This window comes from Pavona decussata, unplaced genomic scaffold, assembly GCF_977016875.1.
Source record: "Pavona decussata unplaced genomic scaffold, jaPavDecu1.1 SCAFFOLD_94, whole genome shotgun sequence".
NCBI lineage: Eukaryota > Metazoa > Cnidaria > Anthozoa > Scleractinia > Agariciidae > Pavona > Pavona decussata.
In genome coordinates this window covers 2,399,987-2,416,055 of record NW_028145511.1, presented here as the reverse complement: position 1 = coordinate 2,416,055, position 16,069 = coordinate 2,399,987, and the positions used below count along the sequence as shown (strand labels likewise).

The 16,069-nt window shown below is 41.5% G+C and overlaps 2 pseudogenes across 1 annotated transcript; both read left to right on the top strand.

Annotated features, from left to right (window-relative positions):
* Window positions 1-196: 196 nt before the first annotated feature.
* On the top strand, window positions 197-16,000 carry LOC146473387 (monocarboxylate transporter 3-like; annotated as a pseudogene). The gene is made up of 4 exons (XR_014866430.1): window positions 197-517; window positions 8,988-9,705; window positions 10,666-11,035; window positions 14,912-16,000. The product of XR_014866430.1 is annotated as a monocarboxylate transporter 3-like (transcript).
* LOC146473388 (uncharacterized) lies at window positions 4,658-7,310 on the top strand (annotated as a pseudogene).
* Window positions 16,001-16,069: the final 69 nt, after the last annotated feature.

Sequence of the window (16,069 nt, the reverse complement as noted above, 5' to 3'; positions counted from 1 at the left end):
CTAACCCCGGCGCAGATCCATGATCTCCTGAGATCCACGGATGCCGATGATTATCAGAGACATTACTACCCCCTTCTGATAAATAATGAGCACTCCCATAGGGCCGTCCCGCAATGTCACTCTCCAGTGAGGAGAAGTGTTGTGTGACGACTCTAATGACAGCTGTGTTGGAGACCAGTATGGTGGTACTAAGTCCATATTCATAACTAGTTACCTATATCCACCATATTTTCTATCATCGATCCTAGTCCAAATTTCGATTTTGTATTTTTTGGTTGGGACTTTCAAGCACATCACCAAACGCGAAGGTTCTGTCACATAGAACAGCTGGAATCACGTATAACAGCTGGGAAAATGAACAGACCAAAACAACAACATCGCCCAGACAGTTTGATGTCATGGCTCACTTGTATTTGTGCTTCCCTTTATCAAGTACTGAATCTTGGATTTTTACTAAGCTTTGGAGTTTTGTTTCCAGAGCTAATGAAAGAATTCGAACAAGGAAGACCAAAAACCGGTAAGTAGCTGGCGAAAAGAGTATGTTTGACTGCGTTCTTTGTTATTAATTCAGGGGCACTAGACGGTGGCTGGATATCTGTTCGGAATCTATTCGGAATGCTCTCATCGCCTCAGAATTTCGGATTTATATTTAAAGAAAATCAGAATTTCGTAACACTGTAAAACTAATTCCTCTCGTTTTCGGAGGGCCGAGCAAATAAGTCGTTCAAAATACGAAACAAAGTCAGCGTGAAACCAACTACGACAGCCTTAAGTTCGATGATCAACTTTCGTTTCCTAAAAACTTTCTGGGACTTAAATTTTTAGTTAAAGCATCCGAGCAGATCAATCTGTATTAGCTTACACAAACTATGTCTTTAAAAGGGAACAAAACAATCTGGAAACAGCAGAGACAACATTCTGAGTATTTTGCTTAAATTTTGTAGTTGCTTGCCTCTGATACTGATCCCTTAAATGTAATTTAGTACAGCAAGCTTAGTATTACGTATTGACGGACTCAGCAGCTAACCAGACAGACGCTTGTCGTCCTTACCGTTTTTGTTGACATTAAGCCGGCGGATACTACCTTTGCTCATGTAGGGTTTATTTTTTCCTCACATAGTTTGCATAAAAATGCCAGTTAACTCGAATTTCTTTTCATTTGCCTAAAAAGACCTTTTTGGTGAACTATTTTCAAAAATAATATTCAAAAGTTCCAGCGAATTTTTATTTGTATAGGTAATCACATGATTTCAAGTGCCATTTGGGATAAATCAGCACGAGTAAATTTTTCAAAGGCTAACCAAATTGCACGAGCCCGTAGGGCGAGTGCAATTTGTAGTCTTTGAAAAATTTACGAGTGCTGATTTATCCCAAATTACACGAGACAAATCATGTGATTACTTGTTAATAATATACATGCAAATATTTGACTCTGTTTTCCTCTTATCGTGTTTATTTTGCGTCATGGCTCACTGGTCCCGCCGACATTAACGTTATTGGTTGAAAAATGACAACCTTGATTGACATGCTAGCACTTGTGGAAACTAACTGTGGAGACCGCTTTTCTTTCGAAGAAGGGCGCGCGGAAACGACAATTACGAAGGCCAAAAGTCTAACATAATCAGTATCGGCTCTGTTTATTTTAAGTCACGAACTGAGATCAGGCGATCACCGAAAGGCAGAAAATCAACAAACATACATACAGCTTGAGGTAGTCCTACTGTTGAACCGCATACAAGACCGTCAAAGACTGTAAGGCTACTAATCTGCACGGGTTGCGTGAGAAATTACTGTCGCTTCGAGCGAAGCTCAAAACCAAGTCAAGACGTTCAGCGACGTCTCAGCTCCACGTGGAGCTTTAACAGTCCCGTATGAAAAGACGTCATGACACGCGATGTGTCTAGTTGCGTGACGCAATGCCCAAACGGTTGAGAGGCCGTTACACTTACAGATCAAAAATATCTCTCAATCGACAAAGATCAAGTTCTGGAAGCATTTATCATTCTAAAGCGTTTACATTTTATGGACCTCAAGGAGAAAAGAGGTGTGAAATGACGTCAAAACTTGTTTATTTGAAGAAGTCAACTTGTTAATGTTCGCTGTCAAATCTAATTGAGGCGAAATCGATCAACATTTTCAAAACTTGAATCTTTCCGAACTTATGAATCAGTGAGAAATACTGTCCTCGCCAGGCGGTGCGGCTGACTGTGGCTTTTCGGGAGCTGCTGTGTTTCCCATGATGAAAGTGACTTGACATTGGTGGAAATGGTTTATGTTCGTGAAACACTGACGCTGATCATTCTGGCCAGAGATCTGAAACGCCGCGAAAGCTGCTTGGTTGAAATTTTTTTTTCTACATTGAGCCGATTGAGGGTCTGGCGAGAACGGGTTAAAAATATTGCTGGAGCTGCTGGTGCTACTATTAACTGAGGTGAAGCTGTTTCGTCGAGCTAACTGGCTGTTGATGTTTTAAGCGTGGCTGATGGTGTGGGAAAGCTGTCGCTGTTCTCTTTCATCTCCTTCGTCATAGTCATTCAGTGACTTCTCGTTTCTGTGGCCCGTTACTTTAGCAATTGAACTTCGCTGTAGGCATGCTGTCTTCAACTTCTTTACAACTGTTTTCCTGGCGCTTGGTTGGAAAAGGTCTTCAACGAATCTTCTAGGGTCGTTTCTTTGATGAAGGACTTCATCATGTCGTTGATTTTGTTCACTCCTCCCGGTCACTCCCATCGGCTGCCGCTTATACCAAACTTGCGAGGACGGATTTGGCACACAAGACAGATAAAGTGGACCGGTTGTCCGTATTTCGGGAGGGCGACGCTTCAGAAACTCTTTGAAGATTGCAACGGGACATCTGTCATCTCCAGTTGCAAACATTTTTGGAAGGAAGCTTCTGGGCTTTGCGGACAGTCCGGACTGGCGTGTTTTTGTGGGGTTTTCGATAAATTCGATAAAAATTGCTTTTCTTTGTATTTTGCCAAGAAGGGAAAATCTCTAGGAACTGACAAGGATTCGCAATACGAGGCGGCATTTCAAGAATTGGCAGAAGATTTAACCCCGGAATAAAACAGGGAAAAGCATATGATATTGCCTCGTTGTTAACAAGCTTTCGTGAAATTCTAGACAGAAGAGGAATAGGTTCAGAGAGCTACACCAAACAACATCTCAAAAGTCGTATAGAAAAGCACTTTGGAGATGACATAGTGATCTCGCAGCCATCAAATCGAAGCAAACCTGAGATTGTCTACTCAAGTGCTATAAAAGTACAAGATGTTCTGAATGCGTGGGCGGAAAACAAACAAGTTCCTGAAAACAAAGGCAAAGGCTCAGAGAGCGTGACAGTTAAATATATTTTTCGAGTTGCAAGCTATATCAAAAAGGAGATCAAAGAATGTACAGGTATTTCAACGAGACCGCTAGATGTCAGGGACATTAGTACAGAACAAATCAAGAAATTAATACCTGGTTCTCTTTACTGGCTGATCAAACTGCTGATTACTTCTGACGAATCGGACTATCAATCATTAGATGGATCAAGCACTTGCAACAACTTGGCTGCTGAACGGCAAGTCATAAGTATTGCACAGGACATTATCCACTGCTCAAGCAAAAGTTGCACCAAGCTTCCAAAGCACATGAGTCTCGCCCTATGTAGGCACCATCTCACCTCGTCACGTTCTCTTGTTACACTTCTCAACAAAATGGGGTACTGTTGCAGTTATGACGAGATGCGTGCGACAGATACTAGCATCGAAGCGGAAGTGCTCGCTAAAGTGCAAGAGTATGGCACCGTTGTACCGACAAATATAGCACCTGGTCCGTTTCTCCATCTAGCCACAGACAACACAGATATCAATGAAGAAACTTTAGATGGCAAAAACACAACCCATGCAACATTCATGGTTGTATTCCAGAGACGGCCGTATGGACCAGAATCACCCCCAATCCAAATGGCAAATCACAGTGACAGGAGACGATCTCTACAAGCAGGGAGAAGGATTTATGAGCTACAAGAAAGTTCTGCAATTGGAAGACGACCTCAAGTCAGTTTTTGTAATGGTCAAGTTCAAGAAGAATGGTTCAAAGGAGAAAATGAATTATTTCAATCAGCAAGTCGTGCTGATGAAGTATGGAAAGTCATGAGACTGCATCCCACGAGTCTAACAGAACCACAGCCTTCTGAAGTAATCGGGAGTCAGTCCATTCCTGGATGGAGTGCATTCAATTCAATACTTTACCCAGATTTACCACAGCTGAGCATGGTTGGCTACTGGCCCCTAATAGACGGCGCTTCAACGGAGTTCAGTATAGTATACACCGTTCTCAAGCACGCTCAGGCCATCAGTAATATCATGGGTCAAGAAGATACTGTGATAACATTTGACCTTGCTATTTATGTAAAGGCCAAGCAAACACATGCACAGTGGAATTTTCCAGAAGAATTTTACGATGTCGTAATTAGAATGGGAACATTTCATATCGCTTTCAATTTTCCGGGCGATTATCGGCAAAAAGTTCCTCAACTCGGGACTTGAGGATCTCCCAATCGAGTCAGGGGTATATGCTGATGGGACGACATCGGCATTAATGAAGGGCAAATCATAAAAACAGAGGAGTGCGAGCCCATAAACTTTGTATGGAAGCCCTCTTTCGACTGATGTGGCCGGAATTTGTGAAGTGGTACAACACCAGTTCCCGTGAGCAAAGCTTAAACCTTAACGAAGAGGAGCTGCGAGCAAGAATCGCCAGTGGTATTGGTGCTGTTGAGAAACACGAGAACATCCCTCAAATCTTCCCCAAGCTAGAAGAAGATCTGGGTTGTTTGATTTGTGCGTACGACGCATTTAAATCAGAGGCTCGAGGAAAGTCAAGGATGTTTGCTTTTTGGGAAGAGTACTGCTCCATGGTAAACATCGTACTACAATCGATTAAAGCATTGGAATATCGCAGTCACCATCGGCAGTAGACAGATGGTTTCTGACAATACACGAACGTGCTTCCGTCACCACTGCGATAAAGAAAGTCTATGGAATGAAAGACAACGACAACACCATGCACAAAGAAGCAACAAAATCGAGGTTAAAGCGAGATAAAGATGATGTTAATAAACTACTATCGTGTTTCACTTCTGGTCTGATGGTCAACCCATTTTCTCTTGAATCAGGTGCTGTGGTCAACTTTGCTACAGGAGTTGTCTTACCTGATGATGTTGTCGAAACGCTGGTGAATAGCACTAAGAAAGGTCAAAACCAAATGAATAACTTCATAGAGGAAAGAATCAATTCCAACGCAACTTCCTTCTGAGATTCCATTCCAAATATCAAGGTAAAAACGTTTAGTTCCGTGTCCACGAAAGTTTCTGTCAAAGCAACGGACGAGAAGCTGATCACAGTCAACGCTGATAGGGACCTCTTCGGAAGACTTCTCGTCGCAGCAAACGCTAGACAGATCAACCTTAAGGAAGTTATGAGCTACGAACTTTCCCCAGTTCCCTGTTCGTTGGTGCACCAAGATGGAAGCCTAAGGAAAACAACCAAAAGCGATTTTTGCTCCATCCTCGAAAAGAATGTCACAGTCCTCCCAAGACTTCCATTATCAACAAGTGACACTGTTTACATTATTGACGGGATGGCACTAGTGCAGAAGATGAAGTCCGGTGGTGCACGAACGTTTGGTGAGCTATCGATGAAGTACTACAGTGCGATACCTCTACCCCTTTCATACCCCTATTGCTATGAAGTTCATGTTGTATTCGACCAGTAATGGGAAACCTCAATCAAGAACAATGAGCGCTCAAGACGGGGGGCATCCACTGCCCTTGAAGTAAAGATCAGTAGCAGTGCCACTCAAATTCCAAAACAGTGGGATAAGTATATAAGCAATTGCAAGAACAAGTCAAATCTGTGTGAATTTGTTTCTACTTCGCTCTGCCAGGAAGGACAAGAGAAGCTGCCAGAAAATAAGAAGATTGTCATCGCAGGGGGTTTTAAAGATGGAGAAAGAGAGGTGAGCGTCAGCAGAGGTACTTCTACGGACATTCCTGGTCTTCAGTCAAACCACAAAGAAGCCGATCCTCGACTGTTACTGCACGCAAAGCACGCAGCAGATAATGCAACAAGAGTAGTCATACAATCACCAGACACCGATGTGCTTGTTATATGTACGTCACACTTTCAACAACCTCCCATGCGAAGAGTTGTGGTTTCAAACAGGCGTGAAGGACCGGTTACGATTTATTCCTGTGCATAAAGTGGCTCAAGCAGTTGGAGAGCGAATGTGAAACGCACTTCCAGCGTTTTATGCCCTTACTGGGTGTGACTCGAACAGTTCCTTAGCTGGGATTGGAAAGAAGACAAGCTGGACGGTACTTCAACGCAGTACTGCCCATCAGGATGCATTGCAGCTTGTGCGTCAACAGCAAGAGTTAGATGTGAGAACAGCAGAAAAAGTTAAAGCCTATGTTTGCGATCTTTATCCTACATCGAAAAGCAAGGAACGCACAACGGATGAACTAAGGTAAAATCAAAATGGCAATTTGTTTTAAAGCACTTTCAGCAATGAGAAAAACTCATTAAGTTAATAATGACCATGAAAACTTGTATAAAACATCAGGAAATACAAAAAAATTGGACTTATCTAGTTCTTCGTTGTAGGTATATATTGTTTTTCCAGAAGAAACAGAGAAACGAGGTGCTTCCTCCTACTTCGGACTCCTTCAGCCAACACATCAAGCGAGATAATTATCAGGCCTACGTATGGAGAAATGCACTCGAACCGATGCAACAACTACCTCCACCGGAAGGTCACGGGTGGTACAAAGAAGATGCAGTGTTAAAACCAGTACTGATGACCAGAGAACCAGCGCCCAAAAGTCTCCTTGAGCTGACAGCCTGCCAGTGCAAAAGATCTATGTGTCGCACGAATTGTTCTTGTTCCAGTACTGGCCTTCCATGTACAGAGTCCTGTTTCTGCATGGGAGATGAAGAAGCCTGCAAAAATCCTCATCGCATACTGTTGCATTATATTAGTGACTGTGAAGATAGTGACATTGACTAGACAGTCCTGACCAAAACAATCAAATGCTATTCAAGACTTTAAGCTAGTGCTCTAAGCAGTGTAGTGTGTAGAATTTTAGATGCATTGATGTATTTTAAATCGGATAAACGTGATCAACAGAATGTTATAGTATCAATGTTTCACACTTCACAGTGTTTATAATATCAGTTCGTAAACTTTAGTCTAACAAAAAAGGGATTTTGGTCAGTGACATTTTTTAACTTCATGTAGGAGTGACCAGAACTAGAAGGTTAACAAAAACTTTCCTCCCCTCCCCACTTTTTCTGAAATTATATGTTGGCTTGTCGAGAATTCATTGTATTGACTATATCAAAGCTGTGAAAATATCAACTTTTTGACTTGAAGTACAAAATAAACAACTTAAAAAGCATTGTGCCTCGTTTTCGTATAGCCATCAAATCAACCAAAAATTAATTGATCATTACAAAATGGCCAAAATATCTTTAAAAAAGTAGGGAGGCGTTGTAGACACGACAGTTTTAAAGAAGAAAGAAAGAAATTTTGCTCGGTAATGAAAAAGGACAAGGATTCAGTCGGACATTTTCAGGCTTCTGAGGGATTTTCCTGTCACGTGATCGGTCACGTGACATCATCTTTATCACAAACTTGGACTTCTGTGACACATGTTTTCCAGTGATGGTGTTTAACTCATATCTGTTGATTTTGGCGCAACAATGGTGAAACCAAATGTTCTGTACTTCGTAGCCTCGTTTTCACGCTGAAGAACTAGTGACGTTGAAAAACATCCATTTATCTCAGATCGTATACCACTTTTCTACTTTACGACGTACGGAGCCTTACTCAGGAGGCATTGTTCCAATAAAATCCGATGTTTAACCTTTTGTAGACCCTTTGTAGCTCGTGGGTTGAGCGAAACTCTGATTTTCCGGTCTCCGCTACTGGACTAAAAGAATCGCGCACCGACGTAAATGTAAACATCAGCCGTTTCTCGACTTGTCAGATGGATGAAACGCGTGCGTTATTTTACCTTTGTATACATTTATCACCAGAAAGTAGAAACAAAAAAATCCTCTCTATGCCCCGTTTGTATAAATACACTTGCCAATCAAGGTTAGTTTTTCTGTGTATTTGTCGAAAATACTGAAGAAATAGTGCAACGTTGTTACTGACTACTTGAGTCAGTTCAATCACAACCGGATGACACGATTAAAAACTATAGATATAAAGAAATGCTCTTTAATACTGGTCTGCAATCTATACTATACTCTAGACCCCAAAACAACTCTCCAAATTCAGAAAGCTTATGACCCAAATTAAAGATATTTACCAAAATTGGAGTTCGATCTCCGCTAAATTGCCTAGAAAAACGACAAGTTTCTCGTCATGGGATTCAAACCCAAGCTTAGGCCGAAAACCGGAAATCTGACGTAAAAGAAGAACTCGCAAAACCTTTTCCGGTGAGATTCCCCTGGATTTCTTTAGCAAGATTCGGTAAATGGCTTGATTTTAAAATTCCAAAATAAAATGTATAGTTCATGTTTTGTGGAAAACTCAATAATACCGTATCGATTTATAGTTGCTTAATGCTTAATTCTAGTAAGAATGGTGAAGGTCTCCATACTTGGCATTTCGGGTTTTGTACGGATGGTTTAGCAAAAAAATCGAATCGCGTGTGTCCCACCCTACGACCTCTGCTCACTTACCTTTTCTGAGGCCTGTTCTCGACCACAAATTCTCGTGGCTCACAGCCACGAGAATTTGTGGTTGAGAACAGGCTTCAGTAAAGTGAGCAGAGGTCGTGGGGTGGGTCGTGGCGAGGTTTTGCGAGTCACGTATTTCTAGTATAAGAAAAGTATGGGAACAAGATAGGAGAATTTGTTCTTTGACATTAGGGGTTAAAGAGTTAAACTAGTGATTGTCATGCTTATTTGTGTTCTTTGTGCCTTCAGTTTGGGTCGGATCGCTCGCCATTGCCCTGACGTTTTTTCTTTGCCCTCTGGGATCAATTATTTGCAAAAACATTGGATGTCGCTTCACCGCCATCGCTGGTGGCCTGACATGCGCCGTGAGTTTGCTAGCATCCTCGTATTCATGCAGCCTCGTGTTGATGTTTTTTACCTTCAGTTTCATGTACGGTTTGGGAGCAGCTTTGATATATATGGCCTCGTTTCTTATTGCAGCAAAGAACTTCCGCAAACGCCAATCTCTCGCAGTAGGGGTCGTTTCAGTCGGGGGTAGCGTTGGTGTCCTTATTTTTGGCCCGTTCTTACAGTTCCTGATAGATATGGTTGGTTGGAGGGGGACATACAGGATCATGAGTGCACTGTTTTGTCTTTCCTGTACCCTTGGAGTTATGTTCAAAGATCCTTTGGATGGTGATCACGAAAACGAGGAAACTACAGAAAGCAGAAACTTTAATGGCAAAGAACGCTCGAACTTGGCCTTCAAGGCCGATGACATTGGAGAAGAAAATAACAATTGCGACAAGCATGCGTCTGATTTGCCTGCGTCGAACGTTGAAGCTAGCGTCAAGGATATGAAAAAAGAGAACAAGAAGAAAACAAGCAAGCTTCTAGACTTCTCAGTTTTCAAGTTTCCTCGTTTTACCGTGTTGGTGATAAGTCTCACATTCATGTATTTGGACTTTACACACCACCGCTACATTTGGTGAGTAATTTTGTGGAACTCATGGTTTGTGAAAAAAAGTGTCTGACAATCCGTTGTAAGACCACCCAGAAAACTCTTGTTAATTTCTGATAATACAGATATACCGTATACTAATTTATAACGTAACGTCCGGGATTAGTTATACACTGAAATATCAAACAGATTAAGGATCCTCTTTCATCTGCAGTTCAAAATATAAGCTTCATATATTTACATTCACAATGAAATATATAGGTATATGTTCTTATAAACCGTGGCCATCTCTTCGTAAATTTAAGTCTCTTTGTTTTACTGACTGGAGTTATTTTTTTTGTTTGACCTTAGCTTGAAATGTGTATGTTTGTTATTTGTTTTGTCTGTTTCCAGTTTCATGCCTCGTTCGTTTTCAGCAAACAACACCCTAGTATGAATCTTGACCAATCCAACTTCTCAATAAAAAAAAAGAAAAGAAAAGAGGTTATGGAGAACATCGGTTGATTTTTTAGACCACGTACGAGACTCGTCCCCAGTCGTTCTTGGCATGCAGTTGGAATGTGACGTCAACTGTTGGAGTGCAACGGAAAGACGCGCCCAGTCACTCGACCTCAAGCTCGCGATGAAGCTCGGTTAGCTCGATAAGCGCGTTGAGGGCTGGGAACGAGGCTGGCTTCGCACGTTTGCTTTTGCTTTTGCACCGTGCTTGATCAATCAATTGATTATTTTTGCTTGCGATTGTTTTTGTTTGTTTTTCAGAGCATTTGAAAGTCCAACGAAAAATTAAATCGCTTTCACTAGCCAGGCAATTAATTTGTTACTTACGTGCCTCGAGTCTGTGAATGTCTCGAGTTTGTTTGAAATTAAAGACCTCGTATTCATGCAAGGCATGCGAGTTACAACTTTACCGTACGTCATTTAATTTCGTATATGAGTTTGATACCAATTGTCTATCTTAAATTAAGGTTTGCATTCTTTCAATTGCAGGTTAAACATTGCCTTGAACTTGGCATTTCCGCTGACTCAGCGTCCAGGCTTTTTATTTTTATCGGTTTAGCTTCATCACTTGCTCGTGTTGCAACCGGAAGACTGTGTGACGCTTCCCGGGTAAATGTAATTTATGTTCATCAGTTCGGGGATCTGCTTGTGGGTATTGCGACAATCGTGCTTCCGGTGTTAAAAAGTTACACAGGATTTCTTCTGTTTGCCGTTGTCTATGGAGTCGGTGATGGAATCTTTATTACATCATCGACCTCACTGCTTTTGTTTACAGTCGACGAGAAACGCAGAGCAGTCGCTTTAGGAATGGGGAGTAATATAATTTCGCTAGGGATTGTGGCAGGACCTCCTCTGGCAGGTAAGAAGCTATTTTTCAAACAGACCTGTACTTTAGAAAATTTGTAAAGACATGGTACCAGAGCAGCTCATGCGCGGATATCACAGATCATTCTGTGTATACCAATAGGCCATTTCCAAATTGCTGTTAACCCTCTTATGAAGGCAAGGCTATGTACAAAGCTTTTCATATGAAAATCAGTTTTGTTTGCATATGAATGAAAACTAATTTTCACAATAAAAACTTTTCTTAGCCTCGCTTTATACAATGAGGTTCAAAGTAACTCGGAAATGGTCCTTTATGTGTTGTTTGATGATGATGATGATGATGATGATGATGATGATGATGATGATGATTCGTACCCAGACCTTTAAACTTCGGCGTTTGAAACAAAGGCTTGGCCGCTAAGAAAACGTCATACATGTAACAGAGTGGGTAGCCTCCCTTGCAGACGCTCTTTTGGTTCGTCATCTAATCACAGAGTAGGAGACGCAGGCCCCGTATCTGTGGTCTGACCTTGTTTCTGGAATGGGGGTATCTGCTCCCTGTTACTTCGCTTGATGATTGCAAATTACACCCACAGGCCGGGCAGTCTGGTAAAGTCCCCCACACAGTGTTGCAAGCGCATTTGAATATTTCAAAGAAAATGCGCTGTATGAATTACATATCATTATGATTAAGAGCGGGTTTAATGAGGATAATAATGGCTTCGCACGTTAATTATCAATTATGGTCAGCGCCTTAGGCTCCTTTCAAGATATTAAAATTCAACCTCATATCGAGTTCCAGAGGACACAAACTGAACTGAAATGAATAAACATGATAATTGAATTTCATTTTTTTTTTTGTTTCGTCTTGGCCTCATCATTGTCAAGCTGAATTTTAATATATCGAAAAGAGCCTATTCTTTAATAGTGTTCTCAGCGACAATGTAAAAAGACCGAATTGAGATTTTCATGTAGAACGCGTGAGCACATGACAGTGAATTTTACTTTCACGTTTTTAACTGGAACGTCGTTACTAAAAAATCAGTTACAGGATAGTTCGATCACATTGTACGAATAAGTTGAACGAGCTAGAATATCTAAAGTAGTCCAAAGGATACCTGGGTGACGGTTTTGTTGGCGTTGCTTTCGTAGTTGCTTCTCCCAAATGACGGGCCAACGACAAGCCACGCAAAAAAAAAAAAAATGATTCCACCTTCCTGTCATGGCGGAAAGGTACAAGAGATCATCGTGTTTCTGACATGTCTCCCTTCATACAGCCCTATGGTTGCTTAGGCCCGGTTCATACGTCGAACTTTACATGAGCCGAACCTAATACCTATTCAGGTCGACCCAAATAATTAAGTTCGGCAGTTGATTCAGACGTCGAACCTAACTGAAGTCGAACTTAATTAAAGCTCAAGTGAGAAAGTAGATTTTCGTGGTCAGCGGCTGTTGTTTTTTCTCAACAAGATTCAAAATGGCGGGAAAGATGAATTCTGACATGGAAGAGCTTGTTTGGTGAAATGATAAAGACAGGCCAAACACAGCTCTTACTGGTTGAGATATGAAGAATATGACCTTCAAAGCTAATTTGTTCTTACGAGTACGTCTTTCAAAGATCTCCCCTTTTCTGTACGAAAGTAAGGAAGGGTCTTTGTAGATCTCCCTTAGCAAAGGCAGATTTTCTATCAAGTGTCATTTACCAGGAGCCATAATCAGGGATGGAGACCGTAACGAGATACCATTTTGACCTGTGGGTCTGTCCCCAAGTGTTGTACCAAGAAAATCTATTTTTAGGAAAAAAATTACGCCATATGCGCGTGCGCGCACGCGTGTTAACGGCCAGGATCGCGCGTGGATAAATTGAAATTTTTTCTACCCGTTCAAAATGGCGTCCAAGCGGCCTATTGATCACATGACTCTCACAGTATGGTCAAAAAGGCGCCAAAACGGTGGCGCTGCGTGCGTTGCTATGCTACTGTTGAATGAATGAAAAAAGCTTACACTCTACGGACATGTACTCAGACAGGTAAGGACTTTTTTATCTTTAGTGAATTTTTTGTCAGCTGCTTTCGGTGTCACATATAAGGTAGTAGCCCACGCAAATTTGCGTGTATTCACGCGGGTTTATGACGTCAGCGGGGGGGAGCAATTTTTTTTTTTTTGGCGGGTCGACCTAAATACAAATCTGTCGATCCTAACTGATTCATACGTCGATCTTTACATGCGCCGAACCAAATGATTAGGTTCGGCTCATGTAAAGTTCGACGTATGAACCGGGCCTAAGGCCGACTTCGATTCGACTTCGAGGTTCGACTTCGATTCAGACGTCGAACTTTTCATTTGCCGAACCAAATGCTTACGTTACGTATAGATTATATAAATTATATCTATCCCAGAGGTCTGTGCATTCCATCGACTTGGCATGTGCGCAAAGGACTTCCTTCTGAACGAAAATGTTCTTCTTGTTTCGAAACAACTGAATATACTTGTCTAAGATGCGAAAGATTAAAAAAAACGCACTTCAAACCGACAGAAACTTTCCAATACAGGCTATATCAAACGCGAAGCGTCAAGATTTCTCAGAACAAAATCTTCAAAAACAACATTTGAAGAAAACATTACTCTATTCAAACAGAGATTACGCAATAGAGGTTACCTCGATAACCTTATAATAAAACTCTTTCAGAAGTCAACCTCCGCGAAAGAATGTCGGCACTAAAAAACAAACGAAAAACCCGCAAAAACATTTTGCCGTTTGTTATGGAATATCGCTCTTCTGTGCCTAACCTAAAACAATTCAGATGAGTAAATACAGAAGCCGTAATCAGGGATGGAGACCGTAAGCGTGGGGTCTACGCGTCCCCACGAGTTGTACCAAAAAAATCTATTTTTAGAAAAAATTTCCTCCCCCCCCGCTCACGTCATAAACCCGCGTGAATACACGCAAATTTGCGTGGGCTACTACCTTATATGTGACACCGAAAGCAGCTGACAAAAAATTCACTAAAGATAAAAAAGTCCTTACCTGTCTGAGTACATGTCCGTAGAGTGTAAGCTTTTTTCATTCATTCAATGGTAGCAACGCACGCAGTGCCAGCGTTTTGGCGCCTTTTTGACTACACTGTGAGAGTCATGTAATCAATAGGCCACTTATTCCAACTTTTCTCGTCTTCTTTCAATTGTTACCTTTTCTTTGTGAGAGTTTAATTCCTTAAATGTGGGCACTGAGGAGATATTCCCTGGCAGAATTTTAAAATTTGGACGCCATTTTGAACGGGTAGAAAAAAATTTCAATTTCTCCACGCGCGATCGTGGCCGTAAACATGCGTGCGCGCACGCGCATATGGCGTAATTTTTTTCTTAACATAGATTTTTTGGTACAACACAAGGGGACAGGCCCACAAGTCAAAATGGCATCTCGTTACGGTCTCCATCCCTGATTATGGCTCCTGGTAAATGACACTTGATAGAAAATCTGCCTCTGCTGAGAGAGATCTACAAAGACCCTTCCTTACTTTCGTACAGAAAAGGGAGATCTTTGAAAGACGTACTCGTAAGAGCAAATTAGCTTTGAAGGTCATATTCTTCATATCTCGACCAGTAGGATGCGTGTTTGGCCTGTCTTTATTATTTTACCAAACAAGCTCTTCCATGTCAGAATTCATCTTTCCCGCCATTTTGAATCTTGTTGAGTAAAAATAACAGCCGCCGACCACGAAAATCTACTTTCTCACTTAAGCTTTAATTAAGTTCGACTTCAGTTAGGTTCGACGTCTGAATCAACTGCCGAACTTAATTATTTGGGTCGACCTTAATAGGTATTAGGTTCGGCTCATGTAAAGTTCGACGTATGAACCGGGCCTTAATGAACTCAATATGCATAAATGTTTTGCTCTCATTTTTGTAGGATTCCTAGCTGACACGTTCCATGGCTACACGTGGTCCTTCACGGTGGCTGGAATTCTGATGCTGTGTGCGGGAATTCTAACCGTTGTTCTTGTGTGTCTCAAAAAGAAAGAAAGCCGAAGAGTGAAACCACAGTGCAACCCAACGGGCACCAACGAGACACCCACAAGTGTCCGTATTATGCGGGTGTCTGTATTAAGCGGGTGTCCGTAAAGCAGAGTTTCACTGTACAAAGCTTTGATACCAAACGTATTTAACCAGCTGCTGTTGGTTCTTTTGTCTAAAGCCTGCGGTTGTTAATGCGCATGGCAAAAAATAGCAACCGCTACCTTGGATTGGAGCGTGCGTTGCAAATGGAGTGGTCGAACCTACGTTTACATAATTTAACAGTGCTGGAGAAAATTCAAATGCTGTTTACACGAGATTGTATATAAAACACTTTGTTTAATTACTGTAGCTGTGTTTGGGACGAGTTGAATGCTACGTTCTGTGAACTGAGCTACTAGCGTCATATATTACCAGATAGTAACAGTTTCCTCCTCGATAGGCTCAGACTGAGACAATCTTTCAACATGCCGGCAAAAATGTTTAGAAAAAGTAATGAGCTTTCTCGGGAATACTTGCAAACTTTATTTGCTATCCGCAACACGTAATATAACCTAAGGGGTGGGGCATTTTTATGGAACAGTAAGCCCGAGAACCTACACAAAATAGACTCACAAAACGGAAATCGACCGATTTTATCACAATATAACAGCCTCTCACAGGGCAACCTTGTAAATTAGAAGTTTTACTTTTTTTAACTTTGTATAAATTAATGTCCTATAGTAATTGTATATTTTAGTACTGAAGGTTATGTTGTGTTGAAAGAAACAAAGTACATGTATGCATTGTGTAAAAAGGATCCGCCGGAATTCAAACCCTCTCGATCCTCGCAATCTGGCTTTATTTTGTGCTAAAATATTCAAATAAGCAACTCGCTACTGAAATAGCATTTCTATCAGTTCTAATCTTTGTCCTTCCGAGTCTGCCCCTACCTACCCGTTTAAAGACAGTGACTACTTTTGTTATTGCGCATAAGTCCTGCGCATCTCGAGATACTCAGGTTTCCGATGGGTGGCGCCTACTCATACAGTAGAATCCCGGTAACTCGAAGTCT